A 16,238-nucleotide genomic window follows, 5' to 3' on the forward strand; every position below is an offset into this window, starting at 1 on the left:
GAAGTAAGGATGATTGTATCTTAAACTCATGGGTGGAATAAATATTTTTGTCCCCAATGGTTTCAATTCTATAAACTTTTAGTAGGAACCTCCCACGTAAAAGGCACTCTGCTTGTACCAGGGATATGAAAACAAAAAATCAAATGGCACCTATCCCCAAGGAACTTATATAATATTAGGGGAATGTGTCCACAAATAAATATAATGCAAAGTGGGAGTAAGAAATAAAAGGATTGGGGCAGCTAAGTGGTGCAATAGATAGAGCACTGGCCCTGGAGTCAGGAAGACCTGAGTTCAAATGTGGCCTCTGACACACACCTAGCTGTGTGACCTTAGGTAAGTCACTTAACCCCTTGCCTTGCAAAAACCAAAAAGAGAGAAAGAAATAAAAGGACTTTGCAAAGGTCTCTAGAACAAATACTCTAGATACTCCAGAACAAAGATGTCAAACCCAAAAGAGATATCAAAGGTAAAAGATATGTATAAAGAGGGTTTCAGGAACAACTAATAACCAAGTATAAGTAGAATGATGAATATCTGAAAGGAAATAATTTGAAATGACACTAGAAATGTAAATTGGAGTGAGATTGTTAAAAAGTCTTAAGTATTAGGTTAATATACTTTTATTTTACCTTAAAAGGAATTTAGAGCTACTGAAGGCATTTGAGAAGGGAAGTGACATGGTCAGAGCTCTAAGGGAGTTTATACATGGTGGATGGATCAAAGAGAACTGAGTAGAAGCCAGGAGCCCAACTAAAATGATATTAGAATAATCCAAGCAAGAAGTAATAGAAGCCTGAACTAGGGTTGTGTCTGTATGATTAGAGGAAAGTTGATGGATGTGAGATATTGTGGAAGCAGAAACGACAACAATCCTTAGGGACAGCATGGTGGTATAGATAAAATACTGATTCAGGAATATCTGGTTTCAAATCCTGCCTCAGACATTTATAAATTATGTGATTATGAGCAAGAGTTTCCTCATTTTTAAAAGGAGAAATTTGAATTCAAATGGTAGTAATGCTTAACCTTTTGAGTCCTGGAACCCTTTGGTAGTCCATACATCCTTTCTTAGAATAATATTCTTAAATGTATAAAATAAAGTATATAGACTTGAAAAGGAAACCAGTTATTTTGAAGTGAATTATCATGCCAGACATGGTAATGCACTGCTACCAAGGAGGTTAAGGTCCCTTGAGCTCAGGAGTTCTGATCTATAGTAGACTAAACTATATGGGACTCTGAAGTAATTCCAGCACCACTGTGATTATCCTCTGAGAATGGAAGGTGTGACTAAGTTGGCTAAGAAAGGGTAAAGTGGCCCATGTTGGAAATGGAGTTGCCTTGTAATAATCAGTGGTGGGATATAGCACAGCAAATTCAACAGAGATGAGGTAGGAAAAGAAGGAAGGAAGGGAGGGAGGGAAGGAAGGGGGCAGGAAGAGATGGAAGAAAGGAGGAGAGAGAGAGAGAAGCAAAGTTGATAGAATGCAAGTAACCCCAGCTCTAAGGTCTCTTCAAACTCTAAATCTAGGATGCTATGACAAGATTTGTCAATTAAGTGAACATACTAAAGATCCTAGTTTCCACTGCAGTGTTTTTTTTTTTCTTTTTGGTTTTTGCAAGGCAATGGGGTTAAGGGACTTGCTCATAGTCACACAGCTAAGTAATTATTAGATGTCTGAGGTCCGATTTGAACTAGTGTCCTCCTGACTCCAGGGTTGGTGCTCTATCCTTTGCACCTCCTAGCTGTTCCCTCCCACATACACACTGCAGTGTTTAAGTCAAATTGGATGAAAGGGGTCAGAATAAATCTTCTGTGGCCCAAGCCACCCTAAAATAAGACCTGTTATCATCCAGTCCAAAACCTTTGGGCCTTCAGACTGGGTTTTCCATCTTTCCTTACGTGTTCTCCCATGTCTGAGCCTACTAACTCAGAAATGCCCAAATTCTCACCCAGTCCCTCAGCTTTGCCACTTTATCCTGGCTTCCCTCTTTGATCATTGCTGAGATAAGGAACCAAGCTGCTTCCCATTTTGGTCAGTGCTTAGATAAAGGACCTAATCTGTAGCAGCAAAGAATTTCCATATGAATAGAAAGGCAACAGAAAATGTGAGCAATGAATCAACCAGACTTCTAAACAGATTGGACAGATCCTGATGGGAACTATTTAACTACCCAAACATAGAACAGGATAAATTAGACAGGAAGAATAAATACTCATTTCATGAACACTTCCCACTTTGAAAGCACATTCCAATAACACATAGCTAAGCATTTTAATGGCATAAGGCAACAGGTATTGTGTACCTTGCTTTACACAATAGATGTATTCCTAGGGATATCTGTAAATCGAATTTTATAAATAGAATTCTTTCTTCTTCCTATTGACTTATGCTAGCATTTCAACCCCACTTAATCTTCATTTCTGTCTCATCTCTGCAGAGCAATGGTTCCTAACACTTTAGATGTTTCTTTTTTTCCATCTCTGCCCCCCTGCTTTTCAGTCTCCCAGTCAAGTAGCTAATGTTCTGTATATCAGCATCTAAGTATAAGGAGAGTTTCTATTTAAAGGAAGCTCCAGTGAATCTGTTAAGTTAAAGACATGTCTGTAATGAGAATATTCCTTCACTACCCTCAATTGATCTGTTTTGTAAATTCAGGGGGGTTTTTTTATTATAGATTATCTTAAAGCAGGAATCATCTCTGCCAAGAGAATTTACAATCACGTTGCCAACTGAGGGATTGTTTCTTTGAATACCCTCCCAATGGCAGCACCAGAGAAGAGTCAGATTGGGCAATATTTCAGAGATATCTGAAGTGGCTGGGGCAGCAAATCACAAGACTGTAGCTATTTTAGGACAAGAATTCAGTGTATAATGAATACACTAATTTCGATGCTTTATAAATTTATAGCCATGCTATCATAGACTTAGAGCTGAAAAGAAACATAAAGACCATCTAGCCCAGTTCCCTAATTTTCCAGATGAGAAACTGAAGACTAGAGAGATGAACTCACACCTGCCCAATTTGCCATCCAGGCAGTAAGTGTCAGAGTTAGGATTTGAACCATGATCCTCTTATTACAAACTCAATCCTCTTTCCAAGACATGAAGCTGTTTTGTTTGATCTTATCTTCCTTCATTAATTATCTAATAAAATTCCTTTGGGGAAAAAAACCTAGAATATGATAATGGTCATAGGTTCATTGATTTAAAACAATAAGGGGACTTAGAATTTATTGAGTTCAACCTACTTGTTTTACATATGAGCTTGCAAATGTCTGAAGCAAGATTTGAACCAGATCTTCCTAACTCCAAGTCTTAAACCATGCTGCCTCTCCAGAACAGGAGGATAAAAAGGGTAATGAGAGCTACGAGCAACAGTACTCTTAGTGATTAGGACCTCTCACTCAAAACTACAGAAATAAATGCTCTAAGTATACCAAAATATTAATAACAGAACTTTTGTGGTAGTATCCATTTAGGAACAAAGAACAAAGTTAGCTGTCCATTGATTAGGGAATAATTTTAAAAAGTTGTGATGTTAATGTAATTAGAGAGGGATCATATCCAAGAAAACAGATCTCAGAAGGCTTCATGAAAAAGGTAGCATTGTCCTAATCCGTCTACAGGTACAATTCCAAGCTGAAGTAAGCTCAAAAATGGGTTCTGAAATAAAATCACACCATTAAAAAAATCACTTAAGAAAATGAGAGCAGACACATTTCACAGTTATAGCTAGAAGGAAAATTCTTAAACAAGGGTTGGAGGCAATTGAAAATATAAAATAACATTAATTATCTGAAATTTAAAAGGTTTTGCATGAACAAAATCAAGGTGGCTAGGATATGAATGGAAAGTGATGATTAGAAAAATTATTGCATCAAATATCTCTGATTAGTACCTGATAGCCAAGATATAAATATGTAAGACCAAGATCCATTTTACAATGGATAAATGGTTAAAGAATATGAGCAAGTAGTTCTCAAAAGAAGAATGGCAAACTATTTTCAGTCAAATGAAGAGTTTTTTTCAATTCATTATGAAAAGAGAAATGCAAATCAAAATAACTGATGTTGAATGACGTTCAGCAAATTGATAAAGTTGACAAAAGATGGAAATAGTCACTCTTGTTGAGTCTGTGAAGTTAATGGACACACTAAGAACCCTATTGGTGAAGTTGTGACTTAAAAGTCAAAATTATGATTTTTAAATGATTAAATATTCATCTTCTTATGCCCCAAAATCCAGAAAGGGAATCCATATATGCCCAAATATTCATAACTGAAGTATTGGGGCTAGTAAAAATTTAGTAACAAAGTTAGCTATCCATTGAATAGGAAATAACTAAGTATAATGTGGAACATTAATATAATAGGATATTGCTTCATTGCAAGAAGCAATGAATATTTGAAAAGTTCAGAGAATCATGGAAAGATTTATATGAATTGATGTGGAACAGAACTAGGAAAATAATATACAAAATGAATATAATAATATAATAGAAAGAACCCATGCATTGAATATTTGGTCCCAGAAAAAAAATTGAGAAAATTCACTTTCTTTTCCTCTTAGCACAAATAGAAGAAAATGGATATGAACTATTGTATATCCAATTGCATTGACAATTGATGTGACTTGTTACTTTTGCTGGACTGCCTTCCCCCCCCCTTTTTTAATTTTTGTTATTATGTATGGTTCACTGAGTAGTAAAGGGCAAAAAGATATTTTTTAATGAATGTATCATAAAGATAATTTATATTTATTAAAATAAGATTTTTTTTAAAAAAATAGAATATGTAGTTGATCGTCCCTTTACTCAGGCCACAACTAGGGAAAGGAAAACCCAAAACCAGAAGGCAGGGGAAGGGTCCAGCAACAGTCATGGCCAACCATGTATGTGATTGAATTTGAAGGAATTTCCAATATATTCAAAATAGTAGCCAAGATTTCTAGGTTCATACATGAACTCAAATTCAAAAGCTATGGGAGTATTTAAACTAGGTATGTATTTATGGATTTTTTAGACTCTACTCCCTATGTGACTCAGTAGTTCTTATACAAAATTCCACATGATAAATTACTCTTTGAATTGAGAGATGGGGGAAAAAGTTTATATCTTTAGATGAATTTGCTTTGGACAAGCAATATAAATATTTTAGGTTATGATTATTGCTTTTATTCATTTTAGCCTGCAAGAAACTTGGGCCAACTTCAATACCCAATGGTAATATCATTGGGTCATATTTCTAGAACAGAAAGGGACCTCATAGATCATATAGTCCAACCCCCCTTTTTCCTAGATGAGGTAAGATTAAGAGGCCCAAGGTTAAGTGCTTTATAAGATCATAGACCTAGAGCTGAGAGACTACAGAGACCATTGAGCCTATTCCCCTCATTCTAGATAGGAAAAAACTGAGATCCATAAAAGTTAAGTAACTTGTCCAAAGTGGCACGGCTTGGAAACATCAGAGGTGGACTGTGATCCCAGATTCTCTTCCTCTAGAACCAATCATCTTTCCACTATGCCCATTGAATCTTAGGCCTTATAGCTTCAAAATCCTGGAACTAGAAGTGACCTTAGATGTCATCTCTTCTAATCTCCTGCACCATAAGTAACTTCCTCCATAGCATTCCAAGTCCTATCCAACTTTTTTGTTCAAGCACCTCCATATAACTCTTTATGCAGTGGTCCTCCTCTAAAAGAAGGGAGGAGGGAGGTGCATCACCATAATTCTTTTTTGGGTCCAGGCTTAGTTATCTGCACTCAGTTTCAATTCTTTTGATTAGTGGTGTTCTTCACATTTAAATTGCTGTGATCATTTATTGTTTCCCTGGCTTTTCTTGCTTCATTCTGCATCAATTCATTGGAGCTTACTTATAGAGCTAGAGGGGACCTTGGTGGCCATTAAGGTCAAGCCCACATTTTTATAAATGAGATTTGGAGAGGGTAAGTTACTAAATGCATACAACTACTAAGTGTCTGAGGTGAGATTTGACCCCAGGTCTTCTTGACTCCACATCAATGTCCCATCCATTTTCCATGCTTCTCTGTATTCATGATATGCATTGTTTCATACAACAAACAATATTATATTACATGCTTGTGCCATCATTTGTTTAATCTATCTCTAGTTGATTAACCCCTAAATTTCTCCTTAAAAGAAAAGCTTGTCTTTCTATAAGTATTATTGAGACTTCTGGGTCATGTGACCAACAAGATGAATGACTAGACACTTTCCTCGGTTCCTACTACCTCTTAAAAGGGGGGGGGGGAAATTATGAGTCATATATATAGCAATTATACGGAAGGAAGGGAGGAAAAGTGGAAAGGAAATAAGGAGGAAAGAAAGAAGAAGGAAAAGAAAAAAGAGGAAGGAAGAAAGAGGAGAGAATAAAGGAAAGACAGAAGGAAGAAAGAAAAGAGAGAAAGAAGGAAGGAAAGAAGAAAGGAGGAGGAAATAAAGAAGAAGGAAGGAAGGAAGAATGGAAGGATGGAAGGAAGGAAGGAAGGGAAAACCAAAATAAGAAAAAGTCCTTATGAATTAACACCAGAAAAAAATAATAATTATTAAAGTACTCACTTAGCTGTCCACCTCTCCTTGCAAGAATGCAAACTGACCTGCAAGCTTATGCATAGGGTCCACATTGGGATCTTTTTCTACTACAAAGTTTTTCTTGGTATGCACAATCATGCAACAAGCACAGACAGGGCTTTTGCTCTGCCCTATCCCCCAATGTGGGGGGATACTACTTGGAAAAACTCTGTTAGGGAATCCTACAGAGATTCCATCTGAATTACCCTGCCTATCCTCTCCCTTGGCAGATGCTGATTAAACCCAATGAGAGAAGGAAAGGAAGAGAGCCAAAGGGTGCAGGGATAGAGGTGGGAGTGAGGAGGAGGAGATCAGCATGCATATCTGCCCAAGGCTTGTAGGAAAAGAGACTGAAAGTTAACTGGGACCAGACCTGCCATTCTGGCCCCCCAGAAACTACTCAAGGCAAGGACTCAGGCTGCTGTTTAAATCCCCTAATATGGTAACTATGTTTATTTTCAGTCTATCCCCAGAAGTATACACACAACAGGGGAAGGAGTCAGAAAGTGAGTAATAGAGGAATATAAAAGGGGGGGGAAGCTGAAACATCAAAAATTTCAAGAAGGAAATGATTCAGTAAAAGTGCAAGAATATTAAGCACAGAAAGGATCTTAGAACTAGAAATTAGGATGAATACTAAACACTCAAAGTGTTCTCCCTTCCATGTCACCAGATGGTCTTTACCAATTGCTATAGCAGAAAAAAATTCACCCCCTGGCAGCTGACTTGGTGATGAGCTACTGGTCCTTGGACCATGAATACAGGTCTGTCATAAAACCTGTACGTGAAACCTTTCCAAATCAGTATTTAAGATCACAGGATGATAGATTTAGAGATGGAAGGATTTTTTAAAAACATCTAGTCCAATCACTCCATTGTGCATGGAACTTTCCCAAGTTCTCATTGACAGTAAGTGGCAGATCCAGGATTTTAACAAATTCAGTTACCATTTATTAAGTAACTATTACATGTTTTTAATTAGGATTTTATTTAAATTTTCCAGTTACATACAATGGTAGTTTTTCAACATTCATCCATTTGCAAATTTATAAGTTCCACATTTTTCAGCCGCCCTCCCTTCCCTTACCCCTTCCCATGGCAGCAAGCAGTCTGGTAAAAGTTGAAATACTATATTTCAGGCATCATCCTAGACATTTGTTACACAGAGACAAAAAAAATAAAGCAATCCCCTATCCTCAAGGATCTTCAATATGAACATTTGAGTAAGAACTGCCAGACCTCTATTGGCATAATTACCAAAGAGCCAGGATTTCCTCCTCAAGGCAGTAAAATTTCAGACGAGGACTCATCATGTAATATTATTGTTATTGTTATTATTTTTGTGTCATTCTCCTATTTCTAAGGAGTTCAGATAGAGATGTTCTGAGGACATGTCACTGTCCTAGGATTATTCTTGCATGGTTAATGTGCCGTGGAATATTACACAGCTAGTTAAAATAGCTGCTTCTTTGTTGCTGAGTAACCCTATTAAGTTATAAGCTGGGATGCTCAGTGGCACAGTGGATAGAGCACTGACCCTGGAGTCAGGGGACCTGAATTTAATCCAGCCTCAAAACATTTAATAATTACCTAGCTGTGTGACCTTGGGCAAGTCACTTAACCCCATTGCCTAGCCATAAAAAAAGATGTAAGCTCATCTTCTGTAGGCTCACTGAGAGCATCTTTGGTATATCTCTAGTAACAAACATGGGATAGCTCCAATAGCAGGATGAAGGGGATGATATGTACCTCCTCCTATTCCCACATTATTTTTAATCTCTTCTGCTACATCTCCATATTTTGAAAGCTTTCTATTCCATGTTACTGAGAGATTATGAGTATTTAGAATGGTGACATCTATTTGGTAGCATTGTGCCTGAAATCAGAAACACCTGTATTCAAATCCCACCTTAAACACTAGCCAAAGGACTCCAGACAAATCATTTGATCTGTATCTGTCCCAGTTTCTTCAACTGTAAAATGAAAATAAGAGTAACATTTATTTCCCAGAAGTTGTTGTGAAGACCAAATGAGATAATATTTGTAAAATACAGAAAACATTGTCTGACACATAATAGGACTTATAAAATGCTTGCTTCTTCCCCTAAACTTTTACTGAAAATATTGTTCTTAAAAAATTTTGATGATTGTGAGCAACATCAGTGATCATGTACTGGTGCCAATACAGTGAATTGTTTGAGTTCTCAAAAACAAAAAAGGTCTGTATTTGTGATATGGAGATTTGTTTATCTATCAATCCTTGAACAAGTTTCTACTGTTATAATTCTGCTAGTCTACTATTCTAGCAACCCAATCATGTCATCTTAGGTATCAAATGAGATTAACATATGTAAAGCATTTTTAAAACCTTAAAATACTATATAAATGCTGCTACTGATGATAATCATGCTAAACTGGCAGCAGTTTCTCTCACTTTTTTGCATAATCCTCATTGATCACTAGTCCGGACTCCTTAAAGATAATAATTCTCCTTTTAATTTCTGATAGCAATGATCTGGTACTTTGTTGCCATCATAGACCCCTTCTTTTCAAAAAAAAATATCTTTTAAATCCTCATAACTCAGCCATTTTCTCAGTTTTCTTTTGTTAACATATTGTTGACTTAGTTCATGGGGATGTTGTCCATCGATAGTCTTTCAATTCCACTCTTGGATCCTAGCCATTTCATGGGCTCCATCTGGAGATAAACTACCTCCAATTACATTCAACAAACCCCATGATGGTTACCCTTTATCAGCCTTTATTATTTATAATGATAGTGCTAATGATGTTTCTTTTGAATCACCCTTGAGTTTTTAAATCTGTGATTGTCCTATTCGATGTCATTTTTAATGTGGCCTGCTATATCACATCTCTTTAGAACTAGGCAGGAGATAAATAAATGCATAAATGTTACTTGCAGTTGCTTCATATGCCAGGCTACTCACCTCCATTTCCAAAGGCTGAGCAGTACATGGATCAGCCTCAGAGAGCCAGCCAACATGATTTGAGAGGGTGATTACTTATTTTCCTCTGTAACACAGTGGGAAGCACCTGGGGCCCTCTCTTAGCAAAAGATGACTAACAGTTCGCATCTGGCACTCTGTGATATTACAAGCACACATGAGAAGGTGCACAGCAAATTCTATTTTGTCAATGTGGCAAGAACCAATTCGATATTTTGCCAATTGAAAGGCAACACTTCTTGGAAGAAGAAAAAAAGTGTGTGTACGTGTGTGCATGTGTGTGTGTGTAAATTATATAATTTACACACACACACACACACACACACATATATATTACCAAAGTTTTACCTCTTACCAGCTGACTTCTTCATTTAGGTCAGTGGTCTTTTCTAGAATTTTCCCAGGAGGCATAGTCAGGGAAAAATGTTAAGGAAATGCTGAGTATTTCTGCATGTGATTTGCATATATTTAATCTATGCCTCCCTAGATCGGGCCACCTATTCTTGGGTTATTTTGAAGTTCAACTTTAATTGCTTCAACCCTTAGGGAAGATTCTCTGTCTTCTTTTTTCTTCTCAGTCCTTTTCAACTCAAGTATTAATTGTTGGTCCAAATCTCCAGCTTCATGAGGCTGCAGCCCATAAGATAGAGATGGTGAGTGAACCAGGAAATGAGGGGTCTCTTCTTTAAAAAGAAAAATAATAAAGGGATTCTCTCTGGGTGCAGTCATTGAGACTTGAGTCAAGGCAGTACAGGAGCAGGATGGGAAAGGTGGAAATCAATCCATTGATTGAGAAGCATTTATTAATAGCTAACAGATTCAGAATTTATATAGCATATTGAGGCTTACAAATATCCCAATAATTCTGAAAGAGAAGAATTATTATTATCTCCATTTTAGAGATGAGGAAACTGAGGCAGAACTCCCAAGCCGCACAGCTAGTCAAAGTCTGAGGTTAGATTTGATGAGCTATTTAGCTACCCAATTATAATTGATTCATTTATTAAGCATTTACTATGTTGCAGATATGCTATTTTCTAGGGATTCAGAACACAAAATAAACAACCTGTGTCCTTAAAAAGTTATGGTCTTGGAAGCAGAAGGCCTAGATTCTAGTGCTAGCTATGTGACCTTGTACGAGACTCTTGGCCTCTCTAAGTATTTAGAAAATGAAGATAAAATTTATTTCTTGTACTACTTATCTCATAGAATACAAAGCTCCTTGTAACCTCTCAAGTACCTTCTCATTAGAGATCATTTTGATTATTGTTACCCAGAATCTCTGACCCATACACACACTCATGCATACTGGCCTACATGTGATATTCTCCAGGTGTCACCAATGATCCTCACTGCACTCCTGCTAGGAAGCCACTACAACTCTGTTGCCTTTGTCATCATGCTTCCTGCACACCTTAACTGGTATGGTGTTGCAGACTATATAGAACACCCTACTCCTAATCATGAATGGAGGGTTCCCTGGATAGCTAAGAACTTCCAAAACCCCAAAAGTGGTCCCCTAATTTTTGCTTGAAGACCTCCAGTGCAAGAAGACCCACTCCCTCCCAAAAGTCCATTCTACCTTGGAACAACTCCAATTTTTAGAAAGTTTAGAAAGTTAGAAAATACAAGCTCCATCTCTTTTTGGCAGACAGATCTCATACTTCATAGGCTTTAGATGCAGCCATTGAAATACTTTAGGACAGATATCACACTCTGCTCTGCCCTTCCCCAAAAGATCATCGCCCACTGGATGTCTATGGGATTTGGGATATCTAATAGGCAGTTAGACATGCAAGACTGGAAGTCAAGAGAGAAGTTCGGACTGTATAAATAGAACTGATAGTCATGTGAAGAATGGTAATTTAACCCAGGAATGTTGATGAGATCACTAGGTGAAATATTAGAAAATGAGATGAAAAGAGAATCCAAGCCAGAGCTTTAGGAAAAACCTCCATGTTCAGGGGGCATATGTAAATGAAGATTCAGCAAAGGAGATAGAGAAGAATTGTTCAGGTGGGAGGAAAAGGAGAAGGCCGTGTCGTTTAAATAAAGAGAAAAGAATATCAAGTAGAAGAGAGTGATCAATAGTGTTAGCTTTCACAGAGGTAAGAAAAGAACTGTGAAAAGGTCATGAGATTTAACAATTAAGAAATTAGACAGCCAAGTATCACAGTGTATAGAACAGTGAACCTGGAAGAATTCCTGAATTCAAATTTGGCCCCAGACAACCTCTATTTGCCTCAGTTTCCCCAAATGTAATATAAGAATAAAGTAGCACCTACTTCTCAGGGTAGAAAACTAAGGGGTACAGTGGACACAGCTCCAGACCTGGAGTCAGGAAGACGCATCTTCTTGAGTTCAAACCTGACCCCAGACACTTGCTAATTGTATGATCCTGGGCAAGTCACTTAAACCTGTTTGCCTCAGTTCCTTCATCTGGAAAATGAGCTGGAGAAGGAAATGGCAAACAATCCAGTATCTCTGCCAAAACAAAAGCCTGAGTGGGGTCATGAAGAGATGGACATGACCGGACAATAACCACAATTCCCTGAGTTAGCTGGTAGTGCACTCTTGGGAAGTAAAGCTATCACCTGTTGTGAGAAAGATTGAGAATAACTCACATTTTGCTGACAGTTTAATACTTTAAAAGCACTTTTCCTACAACAACCCTGTGAATTACCCACCTATGAGGAAATGGAGACTCAGAAAAGAAAAATTGTTTACCCCCTAGCCACATAGATTGGGTAAGAAGTATGATTTGAACCCAGGTTCCTTAACTTCAAATCTAGTGCTTTCTACATTATATCAAACTCCATCTCCCTTGCCTGCAGTACCCAAAAGGGAGCAACCTTGTTGTGTTATCGAAGACAGCTAGGTGGTACAGTGGAAAGAGCACTGGCCTTGTACTCAAGAGGATGAGAGTTCAAATCCAGACTCAGATACTTGACACTTATTAGCTGCATGACCTTGGGCTTAACCCTGACTTAACCCTGACTACCTTACATCTAGTGCCATATCCAGTCATCTAGATTCATACCTGGATGACTCTGGAGGAGAAAGTGAGGTTGGTGACCTAGCACAGGCCCCACTCTCAAAATCCAATTCATGTGCTTGTCATGGCATCACCTCCCTGAGGTCATGGTCTTCTTTGAGAATGAAAGACAAATATCACAAGAAACAAACATTTATTCTACTCCAAAAAAGTGTGCTAGGCATAGACAGGGAAACCAGGGTGGCATAATGGAGTCAGGAAGCCTCATCTTCCTCAGTTCAAATCTGACCTCCAACACTTAGTAGTTGTGTGACCTTGGACAACTCACTTAACACTGTTTGCCTCAGTTTCCTCATGTGTCAAATGAGCTAGAGATGGAAACAGCAAACCACTCCAGTATCTCCCATGAAAATCCCAAATGGAGTCGTAAAGAGTTGGACACTACTGAAAAGTGACTGAATAATACAGACAAGAGTGAAATAGTCCTTGACCTCAAAGAACTTTTTTATTCTGTTGGAATGGGAGTGGAGTGGGCCACTTTCAACCAATCAACAAGTCTACTATATGCTAGGAATTATGCTAGGATCTGGAAATATAAAGACAAAAAAGGAACAGTTCCTATCCTCAAGGAGTTTGCGTTCTGTTAGGCTATTGCAAGCTTCTCAGAGTGCTAAGGACTAGGAAGCATTCACCATTACATAAACATCCATGACACCTTTAACATCATTTGTGCTAGAGGTGGGATAAGATTTCCCTTGACCAGTAAGAACAATGCTACCAATGGAAGTCCATGATGTTGGGACTCCCAAAGAACCTGTGGGAACCCCATGAATGGCCACTTCCACTCCTCTGCTAGTCCTGCCAGAAAAATGGTTTTTCCACTCAACATTTCACAGACAAATGACAGGCTGAGGCAGTTTTCTGAAAATGTCAACAATACTACTAAATACATCAATAGCTCGGGATCCGGAAATTGTATCCAGATGAAAATGTTATTATAATGGACTGTTAGCAATGCACAGATGGACGCGCATGGCTGTATGGAAAGCAGGCAGATTGGGAGATTCTTCTCCTTGAACTGAATGTGGTAGCCTATGATGTTATCCTTCTGTATCAAATAAAAGTTCTTTGTTTGGCATCAAAAACTACACAACCTGGTCTTTTCCTTTTCTTTATGTCTTCTGTGTTACTTTTCTACATGCATGGTATGGGAGTGGCCCATTTGTCACTCCTCATAGGTCACACCATCTCTCTCTGTCTTTGCTTTAGCTGTTCCTCACATCTGAAATCCTCTCCCTTTGCCTCTTACAAACCCTGGTGTTCCTTCAGGATTCTTCTCAAAGGCATCTTCAGGAGACCATTCTAAGACCCCCCCCCCAATTGCTACTGATTTCTGCCATTACTTTCCATCTACTATTTATGTATCCTAGCTTGAGCTGATATATATCTCTACATTTATATACCTTTAGACGGGTGGCTTGATGGTACAGTGGATAGAGTGTAGTCAGGAAAACTCATCTTTCTGGGTTCAAATCTGGCCTCAGATATTTACTAGCTATGTGACCTGAGCAAGTCACTGAACCCTGTTTGCCTCAGTTTCCTCATCTGTAAAATGAGCTGGAGAAGGGAATGACAATTTCTTTCATACTTTGGACTCTTCAGCTCTTTGCCAAGAAAACCCCATAAGAGGTCGCTAAGAGTCAGACACAACTGAATCAGTTAAATAAAATATGGGTAAATAACTCTATATCAATAGATAAGATTCAGCTTTCCCCTCATTTAAATCAAGCTCACTGGTATGTCATGGTATCATCTCCCTAGTATCATGGTCCACTTTGAGGATGAAGGACAAACAACAATAGGTATTGTGTGTGTTTGTGTGTTTGTGTGTATTCTGCATTAGAAAGTGACCTCCTTGAGGGCAGGGGCTGTTTCACTTTTGTCTTTATATTCCCAGCATTGTACAGTGTTTAATAAACACTTAATAAGTCTTTGCTGATTGATCGATTGATGGTCGTGTCATAATCCAATGTATAGGACAAATACATCATTTGCTCATTCAGTACAGTGTGAATAGATGCCCCCCTTTGTGCAAAGCTCTAAACTGAGCAGCCTGGAGAGGATTCCAACTAGAACAAGAGAACCTACTTTAGGACCAACTGAGTCACAGATTGGTAGGCTGTTGTCTTTTGTACCAAAGAGGATCAAAATAATATCTCTATGTAGAGGTCAAATACATATAACTATGGCTGATCAGATTAGTACAAGCTCCAAAGATTCTACCATAGGTCAGGGACAAATAGTCCATAAAAACATTTGAGATAGAGATATCTCCCTCTCCTGGGCTATAAATTCCTTAAAGGTAAAGATTAGGCTTATTCTTCAACTGAGGCACAAGATTGAATCCAAAGCTAGATTGATTGAAAATTGGAAAAGATAGCTGGTGCAATCTTCTTGCTTTACAGATAAAGAAACTGAGGTTCAGGGAGAGAAAAGACTTGCCTGAGATCATAGGGATCATAAGCCTCAGAAGTAGAATTGGAATCCAGGTCCTCTGATGCCAAAACCATTGCTGCAGGCTAACTCCAAATAATTCCTTTGTAAAGTCATGAAAGATATTGGGTGCTGGAAGTGATTCTGATTAAATAAAGGATCATAGACTTAGAAAAGGAAGGAGCCTTGAAGTCATCTATTCTGTTATTTAGTATGTATAATCTAGTATTTCTATAACTATGGCATCTGAGGGACCAGAATTGATTTGTTGTTGTTCAGTCACTTTTCAATCATGTTCAACTCTTCACTAGCCTATTTGGGGTTTCCTTGGCAGATTATGTAGTGGTCTGCCATTCCTCTTCATTGTACAGAGGAGGAAACTGAGGCAAACAGGATCAAGTGATTTGCCCATAATCACATGGCTAGTAAGTGTCTGAGGCTAAATTTAAACTCAGGAAGATGAGTCTTTCTGACTCCATATCCTAATCTCACTACACGATGGCACTACCTGGCTGTGTGTCCTTAAGATCTATTTTACAGATGTGAAAACTGGCCTTACCAAGGTTGCATATGAGGTCTGCTCTCCTTGGAGAGATGATTCAAAATGGTTCTCTGCATCTGACTTGGGACCATGAAGAAAAAAAAATAGAAGTGTTTCTCCAGGAGGCTTTCTTAGTTCTGTTTGGGTCTTCCTTTTCAGAGGTTCTAATGTAATCTCTGAATGTTCTGAGCTCTTCTGCAAAATCCCATGCCCAGACAGAGGTGTGAGGAAACTAGGTAGTATAGTGGATAGAGCAGCAGAGATGGGGTTTGGAAGACTAGTTCAAACCTAATTTTAGACGTATTAGCTTTGTAATCTTTTTAATGTCCTTCAGCCTCAGTTTCCTTTTCTTCAAAGGAGGAATGGTTATAATAGCATCTGCCTCTCAGGATAATTGTGAAAATCAAATGAGTTAATTGTTCAGTGCTTTGTAGACTATAACATCCTATGTTAATGGTAGCTATTGTTAACATCATCATCTTTGGTTCCTGTGCCTTCATTACCCTGATGAATCCTAGTAAGGTAGATATGAATGAGACAGGATGACAGTATTTTCCCTAACTTTCAGTGCAACATCAATTACAGGCATTTTCTATGTGTAATTCAAATGATTTTAACCTTTAGTGGTAGAAAGAGGGAATTGTG

The 16,238-nt window shown here is 38.1% G+C and overlaps 1 protein-coding gene across 1 annotated transcript in view; it reads left to right on the forward strand.

Moving 5' to 3' along the window:
- LOC141490141 (acid-sensing ion channel 2-like) overlaps positions 1-16,238 on the forward strand; it is a 349,550-nt gene that overhangs the window by 301,456 nt on the left and 31,856 nt on the right. The gene's annotated exons all lie outside the window — the stretch shown is intronic.

This window comes from Macrotis lagotis, chromosome 5, assembly GCF_037893015.1.
Source record: "Macrotis lagotis isolate mMagLag1 chromosome 5, bilby.v1.9.chrom.fasta, whole genome shotgun sequence".
NCBI classification, from domain to species: Eukaryota; Metazoa; Chordata; class Mammalia; order Peramelemorphia; family Peramelidae; genus Macrotis; species Macrotis lagotis.